Here is a 13,842-nt window from a genome sequence, read left to right on the forward strand (position 1 = left end):
TATCTGGGCCAGACTACAAAATGGTAACAACCTCACAGCGACAGCTAATCAGACACTCACTATTTCATGAGTTCAGCTTCTGTAATGTTTAATCCCCATGGAGGTAAATCATGCATTGTCTGGTATGGGATTTTGCTTTTGTTTGTTGTGTTTTATTTGGTTTGGTTTTTGTTTTTGTAGTGTGTGATGTGGGGAAAAGAGAAACGTGTTAAGCCAAACGTCTTTCCCTGATTAAGCAGGACTGACAGACCTCTGACAAAACTCTGAGCTGGGGTCCACACTGGTGTGCTGGCCTGCAGCAGGGAAATGTGTGTGATACTTTGTGCTTTACATAACTCAAGTGTCACTCTGACTATCTTTGTCTGCTCATGCACTATTTTTTCCAGCCTGTAAAAAGGGGAATTGAAATAGTCTCCTGCAAGAACCAAAGAAAGAAGCAAGAGTCTTTATTGAAATCTCTTCCGGGAAGGTTCAGCTTCCAGTTCACTCCGCAGTGTAAATTCCTGGCATATATTTGTAGTACATTTAACTGCTCAACACCTAAACCAGGGTTCATTACCTGCCTTGCTTTTCTTTAACTATTGATTACTTTTTCTTTCTAGTTTGAAACTATAGTTCAAAGTTCTCTTCAAAGAGAATATCAATCAGCACACCACCTCAGAATTATCAGAGCTAGACTATTAGGTAGGTATGGTCAAAGACCTTTCAGAGATTAGATGCCCATCAACATTATTGGGTTGCTAAGTCACCCCACTGACCCTGAGGAATCTTGCCTTATTACCATTTCCCTACAAAGGATGCCCTTTCTTCAAATCAAAAATCTTGCCACATCAATAAGACTATGGCCTCCAAGTCCAAGGACTATGGTCCTTATGATGAAACTTTCATCTCACAGCAGCCTATTGAGGCCTTGTCCTGCAACACTCAGCTTATTTTGAACCCCCCAATAAAGAGGCTTTTCACATCAGCCACTTTCTGCCTCTCTTCGAACCCAACAAAAGAAGCCCTTGGCCTGCCCCTTTATATACTGGACATGGTGCCACAGTTTCCATTCTACATGTTTCTTCCCCTAACCCCCCAATTTTTAGGCCTCCCGTTATATCTATGCCCAAAGTACAATAAAAAATAGAAACTTATTGCCCCTTAAATAAATGAAAACAAAATGATCCAGAGCTGAGCATCATTTTCAAGATTGATTAATCGTTGGGGGTACTGCACCAACACGTGTATTTTATTAAGAACACCCCCATCTCATATATGCGTACACACACACACACACACACACACACACGCACACATCTTGAAGATGGAAGTAATTTTGATAAGGGCAGGGTTTTGGCACTTGAAGTTAAGGGAAAGGGAACTAACATTTGAAAAATACCTACAGTGTGCCAACTTTACAAATGGCATGCTACTCTTGAATCCTCATTCCAGCACTAGGAGACAGCGCAGCATTATCAAGGCTAGGACAGTGGAACAAGAACAGGCTGTCAAGTCCTATAAGTCTGCTTTGAATCTTTACACCCTTTCCAGCAGTTTGTAACCCAGTCACGACTACAGTACTTTGCCCTTAGCTACCTGTCAATTCATTTCCCTGGAGTCTCTCAAACCACTTCCACATTACCTATATTTTAAATCTATCACTGGATATGGATACGGATAAACATTGTCCATTGAACAAAATATCACTCTAATAAAAAGAATGAATCTGTATTCCACAGCTGGGTAGGGCAGGGAGAGAAAACCTCTAAGTCACTACTGGGCATTACAGATCATCCGTGAATAAAAGAGCATTTACTGAAAGCGTTAGGATAAAAAAACTTTTCTGTCCTTTCATAAATTAGTTCGTTCTTCTCATTAGATGTTTCCTTTTTTTTTCCTTCAACCATTTCAATTTTGAGAAATGTAGAAGATGTTTAGTAAAAATGCCTGGACCATTTTCAGAACTTGTGCAAGTCTCAAAATATTTAGTTTATTCGGTGTGTGGAGCTTCCACTATTGCTTAATTGCCAGACCCTTTTCAAATTCCTCAGAGATCTGCAAATCTGAAACCAATCAGAGATGGTTAATTTATTTTGTTCAGTCCCAAGTGCCCCCCCCCAAATTTTTTTTCCTTCTTGGAACATTCAAGCTCTCCTGTAATCTAGACCAGGTCGACACAATAATCAACACCCAACACACACATGCTTGACGGTCATCCATGGCCTGCCCACCTGCTTTACCAGATGGGCCTTCTGCTTCCTCCTCTAGTTCCCAGAAATCTGTGCATTAACTGTGACATCTGTCTCCTCAAAATACAAAAAGCACCACTTGTAAAAGATAATAGAAGCCTGACTTAACTTAGTGGGAAATTAACGTAAAAGATTTATCAATTTTAGAGCTAGATCCCAATTTGGGAACAGCTGTGGCAATTAAAACACAAAGATTGGCACAAATGCCGCTTGTCCTCACTGTTCTCAATACTCCTACCTCTCCCTCTCCCTCTCCACCACTCCTCTCTTCCCTCCCTTGTACCCACAGACCCTGCACTTCATGCCCATGCAGAGGAAGCAACCAAATCTGAAGTATCAGATCGACTCGTAGAGCACTGAGGCTCATGGATGTAAAATGCTCAAGGTCAAATATGTAGGTAGTTGCAGAATCAAGATTTAAACCTTGATCAGTCTACCTTCAAATCTTATGCTCTTTCCATACCACATTGATAAGAAGTGGGCCGAGAAGGAAGGAAGGGACAGGAAGTCTGCTCTGTGTCTGGACACACTTAGGACCGTATCGTCCCAAGTTAGTGCTGGTTACTTACAAGACTCCAGCAAATTACCTATGCTCTTTTTATATTCTACCTGTATTAGATTTGGACCCTGGGGTGTTAAAAACTTCACCTATCCACCAGTCAACAATTATGATAAAGAAAAATAATGGCTCACACTGGAGGTGATAATTTAGTCTGGGTCTTAAGAATAAGTCAACATTTATCAGACAGTTGGGGAAAGGACATTTCAGACATAGCACCTTCAGTTGGTAAAGCACTTTCTGAATATTGTTGCATTTAATACCGAGAAGAGGAAAAGGAAAAAATCCCATTGTGAGATAGGTGGGACTGTTATTCTTATCTCCATTTTAAAGATTAGGAAACTGAGGATCAGGTAGGCTGAATTGTCACATTTCACATTCTCACAACACACTCAGGCAGTAGTGTACGTGGAAGACATCGGAGAGAAAAACTCTTTTTTGTAGTGTTAAAAATGATTGAAGAAAATTTAGGTGATACAAACAAACTTTAACATTTCATGAAGCAGGCAGTCTCCATTCCCAAGGGTCCAGAGAACTGCAAAATGGAGCAGAAGGCAAGAAAGTTTTATAGGATAAAGAAGAAGGAACAAGGCAGAGAAAAACAGAAAATGAATAAGAAATGAGGAAATAAGTGTAGAGCCCAGAGTTGGCTTGGCATTTGGGGATTGGCTGGCTGGATATACCATGTTTCCGGTCAAACAGAGGGTTTACAGGGACATGAAAGTTTTCTAGGTTTCAATGTGCTGACTTGGCACCCCAGGCAGGAGCAGTTCCATCTTGAGCCTAAAAATTTATTTTGACAATGAGGTCCTATGGTGGACGTCTTAACTTGGTTAACTTATACGTACTGGTGGCCTTATAAGAAGAGAGAGAGACACCAGGGTTGCAAAGCACAGAGAAAAGGCCATATAAAGACTCAGCAAGAATGCAGCCATCTACAAGCCAGGAAGAGAGGTCTCACCAGAAACCAACCCTGACAGCATCTTGATCTTGGACTCCCAGCCTCTATAAATGTGAGCAAATAAATTTCTGTTGTTTAAGCCACCCAGTCTACAGTATTTAGTTGTGGCAGCCCTAGAAGACTAAAACCCTGTCTAACAGTAACCAAAGCTAGCCTAGGATATGGAGCATCAGATCAATTACAGATACGTGATCCAAGGAGAAACCAGAGAAACTTCCCAATGGAAAGTAAATGTTTCCATAAACTATGGAAACAAATAACATTTGGGCAAAAGTCTTCTCTTGTAGTCAGCTTGTATATTTATGTTTGAGGAGGAAAGAGAAAATTCTTAACACTTCCTTGGGGAGGATGTTTTTAGAAAATTTGAAATATTTCCCAGCATAAAATTGCATAACATGCCAACTCAAAAACATCTCCAGGGACTTCCCTGGCGGCGCAGTGGTTAAGAATCTGCCTGCCAATGCAGGGGACACGGGTTCAAGCCCTGGTCCGGGAAGATCCCACATGCCGCAGAGCAACTAAGCCCGTGTGCCACAACTACCGAGCCTACACTCTAGAGCCCGCAAACTACTGAGCCCATGCACCTAGAGCCCATGCTCTGCAACAAAGAGAAGCCACTGCAATGAGAAGCCCACACATCATAACGAAGCCCACACACATCATAACGAAGCCCACACATCATAACGAAGCCCACACACATCATAACGAAGCCCACACATCATAACGAAGTCTTTTTTCCACTCTTGCAACCATCCTGCTGGGCTTATCGTCTTAAAGAACAACAAATATAATTTTGTCATGATCCTGCTTCTAAATATTTGCTGACTCTCCCTTTCCTAACGAAGAGTAGCCCCTGCTCGCCGCAACTAGAGAAAGCCCGCACGTAGCAACAAAGATCCAACACAGACAAAAAAAAAAAAAAAAAAAAAATCTCTAGTACAATAAAAAACAAAAGTGATATTCAACCAAATGCATCGTGCAGATGAGATTCAGGCACAGAAACGGAGAAGTTGGTTTAGAGTTAAAGCTAAACTGCTATTATCTCCCAAGAGGCAGATTATATCTCCCATGTTTTTCAACTTTTGGAAAGTAGTGTACCAAGTTTCTAGGATCCTCTTCTTCTCAGGAGTGAGACCAGCCTGGGAAGTGTTCTAACTCTATTCTGACTCCTGACTGGCAAGAACCAAGAGGGAGGGCCCAAAACCATATAGGATATCACCTTTGGTACAACCATCAGTGGCAACGTCCTAAGCAGCAGAGCCAACAACTGTTCCTTATTACACCTTCATCATCATATGTGCCAACACTTGCACCAGGCACCCAAAGAACTTTGGTCAAGCAACACCAATCATCTATCTGACTTTTCCTCCCTTCCAGTAGGCTAATCTTTGCTGCTTCTCCTCCTTATTCACTGATTCCACAATCTTTGTTGACTGTTTTTCTCCTTTCTCAAATATTTGTTTAACTTCTCTTCATTTGCCTCTCTTACAGCCTCCAAAAAATTGGGTCTCCAGCCCATCTTCTCTCCCTCTTCAGATTCAGATCAAAGTCTCCAGCTGCCTCCCGAACATCTTCACTTGAATAACCAAGTATCCAAAACAAAACCTGGTGTTCCCTTACATACCAAATCTGCTCCTCTTCCCTCTTTTTCCGTCTTAGACTCATGATCTTACCATCCATCAAGTGTTCTAATGAGTTGCCAGGTGGTCTTGATTCCACCTTAAAGCCCGATTGCAGAATTAACCTCTGTCCCCTCTTTTGATCTCTTCGCTCAGGCGCTCACACGTTCTCATCTAGGCTAATACAGTAATCTCCTAACTGGTCTTCCTGCTACTTGTCTTTTTTCCACTCTTGCAACCATCCTGCTGGGCTTATCGTCTTAAAGAACAACAAATATAATTTTGTCATGATCCTGCTTCTAAATATTTGCTGACTCTCCCTTTCCTACAGGATTAAATCAAAATTTAACCAGAAGGGCCATTCAAGACCTTTCCCAATATGACCCCAACCTACTTCTCTAGCTTCAATCTCTGATATGCCTCACTACACCCTCAAATGAATTTCTCTTTAACTCCCAAATTGACCATGCCCTTCCTGTTTTTTATGTGTTATGCCCTCTGCATGAAATGTCTGGCCTTCCCCTACTCTACCTCTACCCCAACCTGGAAAACTTCTATTTTTTTCATTAGAAAATAATAATAATAATAGATCAAATCGCACCTGGTTAGAAAGGTTTCCTTGAGTTTCTCCGGGTCTAACCCACCCCACATTTGACTAGCCCAGACTCCTAATTCCAAGAGTCTAGGAGGCATCCTACTAGAAGTAAGCTCCTTGCAACAGACAGGAACTCTAACTGGCTGGCCACTGTATCCCCAGCATCTAACATTTTGCCCAGCATAGAATACTGTTCAACTTATATATTTTAATGAATGAATCTCTTACCTTCAGCCTTTAGAGCACAGAGACCATAAAAACAGGGCTGAGACAAAGTATTGCAGGGAGGAGGAATATTAGGACAAAAGACAAATATCCAAGTCAGTCATTAAAGCAAAAATTCTAGGCAGAGGGAAAAACCAGGTTTGAAGTCTATCAAAGTGACATCCTAGTAGGCCAGATAGGAGAGAAGGTTCAAAGGCTCAGGTGTGGACAGAGATGGAGCGGTTATAGGTGCTAATCCACTGTGAACACCCAAGCAGGTAGATCTTCTCCCTCTGAGATCACATGGTTCATTTACAAGTAATGTCTTATGTTGCAATTTATCTGTTCATGTGCCTGAAACACCCACCAGACTGTGTGTTCTTTGAAGGCAGCCACCCTACCTTATTTTTTTTTTTTTTTTGTGGTATGTGGGCCTCTCACTGTTGTGGCCTCTCCCGTTGCGGAGCACAGGCTCCAGACGCACAGGCTCAGCGGCCACGGCTCACGGGCCCAGCCGCTCCGCGGCACATGGGATCTTCCCAGACCGGGGCACGAACCCATGTCCCTTGCATCGGCAGGCAGACTCTCAACCACTGCGCCACCAGGGAAGCCCCACCCTACCTTAATCATTGTTATATCTGGGCACCTAGTACCATGGCCACCACTTAGTCATGGTTTTACTATAAATTTTTGCTGCACTATAAAACCTTAGGTATAATAAATGACTGTGCAGGGCCTGAGTTTCACTGTTGGAACCACTAATGAAGGCAAACTTGGAGACGGAAAATCCAATAGTATTATTGTGTTGGGTGAGATCATGAAGTCACACATGACACCTGAGAAGCTTGCTTTTCTCAGCTCTATTTTTAGGGCCATGACCCTAAACTTTGTGACCCAGGCCTATTTCTACCTCACTCGCAGGAAAGTTTGCACCTTTAGAAGAGCTGATTAACAGCTTAAGCTAAATAAAGTATCTAATAAAGAATTCTTGCCATGATTTAGTCAAGGTCTTCTCCGACAGGCTGACCTTGACACTTATAATCTCTATTGCAGTCTATTGGTCTTGCCTGGTTAGACTCAGAATACAGTCAGGCCTATTTTTAAAACAGCAACTTTTAAAGGAGCAAAACAAATGATCAGCCTATTAGCTTTTCCATATTCTACTTTGATATAATGCGAATATGAGCTTCTTAGATAAATATTTCACAGGAAAACTCTTTGGGAGTGGCCACAAATTCTGTACCCATCATCCCATCAAGAGGTAAGCACATGTGCCCATCCCCTGGATCTCACTGGGCTTGTGACTCTGTCCACCAATAGGGTACAGAAGAGGCAATACCATATGATTTCTTTCTCTTTTTTTTTTGGTAATTGAAAAATGCTTTATTTTTAGAGATGTCATCTTTGGAATTTAAAATAAGCAGTACATTCACTAAAGAAATTGTTTTACAATACAGGTAGTTTAAAAACTTTTTGTCTGTGATATGTTTTTTATTAAAAAATATTTTAATAATTCTAAAAAATAATTTTGGAAGGTATGGGGAAAAGATGGAAGAGCTGAATTATTTCAGGATCTCTGATTAGTGCTTTTTGTCCAGCCCAGTCAGATAAGTAAAGATTTATAAGAATATGAAAAAATATATATATATAATATATAAAACTGAATCACTTTGCTCTACACCTGAAACTTACACAGTATTGTAAATCAACTGCACTTCAATTTAAATTCTTTTAATTAAAAAAACAAAAGATTTGTAAGAGAAATTATGTTTTAGGAAATCAAGGCGATAAAAATAACATTCAGCCCGGGATTATACCATTCAAGAAAAAGAAAGATTGAGAAAACCGCTTGTAAAAGTCAAGATGATCTAATCAAATTCTGTTCATATGATCCTACTCTTAGTTGCAGAAATACTTAGTATAAGCATTATAAAAATAATTCTTACCACTTATTCAACACTTATCATTTGCCAGGCACAGTGCTAGGTGCTTTAAAGTCATGATTTCTAATTCTAAAAACTTTTTTTAGGAAGATGGTTAAGTTGTTTTTTTAAACAGAAGAAGGAAATGAAAATTATTAAAGTTTAATGACTCACCTAAGGCCATATAGCTGGTAGATGTGAGAACTGGTGTTTGAATCCAAGTTTTTCTTCCACACCCACAGCACCTACCATATAGAAAATCAGCAGAATAAACTTATCTTACTATTTTATCCAAATTTCATTTGTAAAATCCCAGACATGGCCTACTACTCTGATATGGCAATATCTATCTTTCATAATATTAATAAATAATTAAGAAAATCCGTCATGTTCTTATCATGTGTTTGGAAAACAGTGTGATCACAGATAACAATAATAAGATATTCTTTTTCTCCATTCCAACAATTTAGACTGTTACTCTAAACAAGAAGCCCTCTGATTCAAACAGAAAACACAGTATTCTATTTAGCCACAATCACAACGATCTGAAACTCCATTATTGAGCCATTTCTGCATTATAAGAATGTAGCCTACATTTCTCCATGATAGAGAGAATATTAAACTAAGAAGTCCCTGAAGAGGTCACAGGTGACAAAATTCAACATGACGGTGGAGCCTAAACAGACAAAGGAACCAAAGCTAGGCCCTTCCACACAGCCCTAAGTCCTCGTGATGACTTTGTTTTAAATCAATGTCTCTTCGTGCCACACATATTCCCCAGTGCTTGCTTGATGAAATACCGCAATCGCCACGGGGTCTACTTTCCTGAAGTCTTGTGTAGACTTTGCTGCCACCCCAAAGCCCAAAGGGATGTCTGTCATGGAGTACACCATGTCTCCCTGGTACTGAGAAGTATTTTCAATGATTCGACCTAGTCCAGATTTCAGCACATGGTTAGCATACAAGAAGGGCTGCTCTGCTCCAGGCTTTATCCACACTTTATACTTGGCATAGGGTTTTAGGTAATCCAGAGCTGTGATGTACAACCAAAACTTGTGGGTCTGAGTGAATTTTCCGAAGCACGTTCCCAAAGATACCTGCTTGTCACCGATGATATTGGCAGTCAACTTCAAGATCTTCTCACTCACGTAATACAGCCAGTCGTTGTGCAGCCTGAAACAGCAGGTGTCATCGGGCTTGCCGACCAGCAGCTGAAGATTTTGCTATCATCTCAAACATTACACGGGTCTCCTCTTCAGTCAGAGGCCGCATTTCCCAGCTCGGTTGGAACACGGGGTCCTCGTGCCTCAGTCACCGGAAACAGAAGGTCAGCCCCCAGCCGCTTCTTGGCAGCTTCAAACCCCGCCTCTCTAGCCGTTTTCCAGTCGTTCCCCACGCTAACACTCTGTAGCTGGAGGACCATCGGGGAAAGAAAGCCGGCCTAGCGAGAACCATAGAGACCGGAAGTGCACCCAGGATGCTTCCCATCCGAGATTCGGAACTGGTTCCCTGGGTGAGGAGGAGGGGAAGAGATGCTATTGCTGAGAAGATGGCGGCGAGGGCCACAGTCGCGTCTCAGCTACGGCCTCAGCCACAGTGACGGCCACCACCGCTGCTCTTGGGGAGGTGGAGGATGAAGGGCACCTGGCGTCGCTGTTCCGAGACCGCTTCCCAGAGGCCCAGTGGCGGGAGTAGCCTGACGTGGGCCGCTACCTCAGGGAGTTGAGCTGCTTGGGACTGCAACGCGAGCCGGAGCACCTGGCCAAGGAGCGAGCGCAGCTTGCCATGTGATTTCTAAGTTGAGGTCATAAAGAGCCGTGGAGCTTCTGCTCTGCTCATCCTTGAAACCACCTGAGCCACCACAGAAGTCTGACTACCCTGAGACCACCGTGCCGTAGCGGCACACACAGACACAACACCAACAATCTCAACTGAGCCGGTTCTTCAGCCATCTCCACCTAGGAGAGATGTGTGCAGAAGCTGTCCTAGAATTACATCTCCAGCCCCAGTCAGTAAAGTCATCCACAGCCATCTGAGTCATACTAGCTGAGCTCCCAGAGCCATCTGTGTTGCGCTCTTTGATGTTTCTTAACACACCTCATTTCATAACCCAAGATGTTACAGCAACCGCTTGGTATCCAGAAGGAAACACAGAGTCCAAGGCCAGATCCGTGGAGAGAATGGAGCAGCTGAATTCAAGACCCATGGAATTTAATATGTACCAGTCAGTTTGTGAATGAACGAGCATGTAGAAATGTGCGAAAGGATATACACCAGGTTGGTGGCAGGGAGAGGAGGTGAGAAAAAATATTAATCATTCATTTTTTTCTTTGTTTATCTTTATTCTATTTCACTCTCACTAAACTCATATTATTTTTGCAATTTTTGAAGAGAAGTTAAAGGGAAAATGTTATTTTTTTAAAGCCTTAGAACATGCCAACTTTCTTTTTCCTTCCTCCATACCCCCAGCCTCCCACGGTGATGTCTGTTGATCTACTCCTAGAATTCTCTATGCTATATAGCACATGAGTTAAATTAGAAATGTTAATAAAGGAGGTGTGAGGTCATTGGTAGAGAAAAGGAGCCATTTTGTGTGACCGAGTATGATATATACACAAGTTCAGTCACTGAGAGCACCTCTAAAACGTAAAGTTTTGGTGCATGGTAGTAAGTGGAAATTCAGAAGGCCTCTGAGTACTTATTTTAATTATCCACCTTTCTTGGCAGTTGTGTGGAAAATTGTGACATTTACAGTTTGTTAACTCGTCGACAAATACCCAGTTAACAGCAGTCTTATTAAGAGTGTTAGAAATTGAAAGAAACCAAGCTCAATATTATAACCCGAGTATAATTCCCCTTGGGGGTGGGGGGACTAAAAAGAGAAATATTCTGTGGTAGTACTGGGCTCAATACACAATATTCCTAACATGTAATAGAATGAGTTCATTTAAGGTCAATTATCTGTAAACTCAAATTCATATTTCTGGCAGATGTCTTCCAAGGTTTAACTGGTTTATGTCCAACAATTCTAAACAGCATGTCAATCATTTTTATTAGTATGGGGTACATTTCACAAGTCATTTTCCCCAGAAGGATGACTAGAAAGCTGTCAAACTTAGACATTTCACAAATGGATTTCTGAAATTTTTCTATGGGTGATTCTGCTTTGAAAATTTTCCAGGCTAAAATTGTCCAAGCCATGGTCTAGAGCATAGAACTTTGGAACTTTGTTTATTGATTTGCCCTTATCCTGGAGCAGACTCAGAATTGTTTTCTGAGAAAAATCTTCATACTGTCTACAGTCATCCCAGACCTCCTCTATTCAGAGGTAGACCAGTTCCAGCTCAAGACAAAGTCTAAGTTAGGCATCTTAATTTTCATCAGGTGACATTCACTTGTATGTCTTTGCTCAGTTGATTTTTAAAATATATACTTTTTGAAGTATATGAGTTTTAAAAATACATATATTTCAATTAGTAAAACCAAATAATTATTCCAAAACATTCGTCAAATAATCAGTTGTCCATCACTGGCCAACTTTTATCAAAAGTCAAAGTGCAAGATAAGTGAAGTAAGTCAGAAAGAGAAAGACAAATACCATGTGATATCACTTATATGTGAATCTAAAATATGACACAAATGAACCTATTTACAAAGCAGAAACAGACTCACAGACAAAGAAAACAGACTTCTGGTTGCCAAGGGGGAGGGCGGTGGGGAGGGATAGACTGGGGGTTTGGGGTTAGTAGATGCAAATTATTACATATAGAATGGATGGACAAGAGGGTCCTACTGTATAGCACAGGAAACTATTCAACATCATGGGATAAACCATAATGGAAAAGAATATAAATATATACACACACACACACACACACACACACACACACACACACACACACATATGAATAACTGAGTCTCTTTGCTCTACACCAGAAATGAACACAACATTGTAAATCAACTATACTTCAATTTTTGAAAAAGTCGAAGTGCAAGAAATAATATTCATGAAGGACTAATTAAAGGGCATAAAGTTCACCCAGCCTAATAAATAGTTTTGATATTTACGCCTGGACCAATCTAGACATTAAGAAAGCTTATTTCATAGTTCTGGTTTTTTGTACTACCTACTTACAGAGAATTGCATTTACTGCATTGTGCTTTGGCCTTAGGCTCTCAATTTACATTGAAGGATACTATAGGCAACAGCTATACAAAACTAGTTGTTTTGATCTTAAGAATATTGTTGATAATATTTCCACTCTATGACTCTATGTCCTATTCTTAAGGATGCCATGTCCTACTCTTAAGCATCCAAAATACTAAATTTGAGGAGAAAATTTTCTCAAATTTCATAACCAGAAAAATGTTAGCTTATTTAGTTTTAGCTACATTTATTAATATTTTTGTTACTATTACTATGCTACTATTATTATTACTGATATTGTTAAGACAGTATTTCTTTTTATGTGATAATATTGTCCTTTTAGCTTTGGCTTATCAGAAGTTTAGAACTAAGTATAAATATGTAGTTGTCTTTGAAGAGTTGTGTGGGACCTTGTGGCATATATTTATGTGTATTAACTTTTTTCTTTAGTTGTATCTCAACATTCTAAATTTCTTTCCCCTGTAAATAAGTGTCTTTAATTTTCATGTTATGATATGTGTGCAATCCAGTAAGATATCTCAAATCTTTTTTGAAAGGAAGTAGGTTATAATTTAATAAATAATCATAATCCTGTGATAAGAAATCTTTCTAAGTATATGTGTGGTAGGTAGGATTTGCTAAGAAGCAGAATAGAGACAGCTGGTAAAGAACTGCTGGGTTGTTCATAATAGAAATCCCTGAAGGTATCACATATTTTTAAATAAATGAAAAATTACTACAAGCCATGGTCTGATTTATATAAAAACAATAATATAAGATCTTAAAAGGAAGCCAACTTACAGTTTAAAAAAATGTTTCTACTGAAACATTTATTCTGAATAATAATCTTAAAAAATCCTGAAAACTCTAGGATTTCTTGCTCAGAATTGTTAAGCTTCATTAGCAGAAATGTGACAAAGAAACATTAATCCTAAATGAGTTTCTAAGCTATAAAAAGTAGAAATGGAGATGTATAGTCAAATTGCAAATTTCATTCACACTGTAGTGTATCTCAGTTATTTTGCCTCAATTTAAAATGGTCATGTTTCCCAGTGCCACTGAAGATGATACAACCAGATGAAAAGATATTCTGTGCTCATAAATTGGAAAAATGAATATTGTTAAAATGACCATACTACCCAAGGCAATGTACAGATTCAGTGCAATCCCTATCAAAACACCAATGGCATTTTTTACAGAACTAGGACATATAATCCTAAAAATTGTATGATAACACAGAAGACCCCAAAGATTAAAAACAATCTTGAGAAAGAAGAACAAAGTTGAAGGTATCATGCTCCTTGATTCTAAACTATACTGCAGAGTTACAGTTATCAAAAACAGCATGGTACTGGCACAAAAACAGACATAGATCAATGAAATGGAATAGAGGGTCCAGAAATGAACACATTTACATGGTCAATTAGTCTACAACAAAGGAGGCAAGACTATACAATGGGGAAAAGACTATGTCTTCAGTAAATCGTGTTGGGAAAACTGGACAACTACATGCAAAAAAATCAAACTGGGCTACTTTCTCATACCATATATAAAAATTAATTCAAAATGTTTTAAAGACCTAAATGTAGGGACTTCGCTGGTGG

At 40.0% G+C, this 13,842-nt stretch overlaps 1 pseudogene; it reads right to left on the minus strand.

Moving 5' to 3' along the window:
• Nucleotides 1–8,834: 8,834 nt before the first annotated feature.
• On the minus strand, nucleotides 8,835–9,557 carry LOC113626008 (60S ribosome subunit biogenesis protein NIP7 homolog pseudogene; annotated as a pseudogene).
• Nucleotides 9,558–13,842: the final 4,285 nt, after the last annotated feature.

Source organism: Aethalodelphis obliquidens, unplaced genomic scaffold, assembly GCF_003676395.1.
Source record: "Aethalodelphis obliquidens isolate GAN/ISIS:26980383/991018 unplaced genomic scaffold, ASM367639v1 scaffold17, whole genome shotgun sequence".
NCBI lineage: Eukaryota > Metazoa > Chordata > Mammalia > Artiodactyla > Delphinidae > Aethalodelphis > Aethalodelphis obliquidens.